We start from the raw sequence: 783 nt of genomic DNA on the forward strand, positions 1-783 counted from the left end.
GGGACTTGGAGACTTTTTATTGACTATCGGGCGCTGAACAAGATCACTGTCCGTAATAGGTACCCGATCCCACAGATTGATGACCTCCTGGACCAACTGAAGGGGGCAAAATATTTCAGCAAGATCGATTTGAAGTCATGATATATCCAAGTACCAATCGAACCCTCCGATGTGTGGAACACTGCCTTCAAAGCCAAGGAGGGCCTTTTTGAATGGTTGGTTATGCCTTTCGGATTGACGAATTCTCCTGCAACCTTCATGAGGCTAATGGATGACATCTTGCGGCCATTCACCAACTCATTTGTAGTGGTATACTTGGATGACATCCTGATCTTTAGCCAAAGCTTGGAAGAGCACCTCCACCACATCCGACAAGTTCTCCAAACACTGCGGCAACACAAGTTGTGTGCCAATTTGGAGAAATGCACTTTTGGCATGACCCAGGTTCAGTATCTGGGATACATTATTGACGAACAAGGGGAGCATGCGGATCCAGCCAAGATCCAAGTCATTCGAGATTGGCCCTCTCCAACCACTCTAACAGAGCTCCGCATCTTTCTAGGTCCTGCCAACTTCTACCGCAGGTTCGTGTTGGGATTTTCTCATATCACTTGGCCCTTGAGTTAAGTCACCAAGGGAGGAGCGAAAGCAAAATTCTTCTGGTCTGAAACTCAACAGAAGGCATTCACAGAGTTGAAAGATCGCCTCTGCTAAGCACCAGTGCTCGCATTGCCAGACTTGCAACAACCATTTGAGGTCGAGACAGATGCCTCTGACTATGCT

This window comes from Pinus tabuliformis, chromosome 2_2 (genome assembly GCF_031772625.1).
Source record: "Pinus tabuliformis cultivar Carrire ecotype Pingquan chromosome 2_2, CPIR1, whole genome shotgun sequence".
Classification (NCBI taxonomy): domain Eukaryota; kingdom Viridiplantae; phylum Streptophyta; class Pinopsida; order Pinales; family Pinaceae; genus Pinus; species Pinus tabuliformis.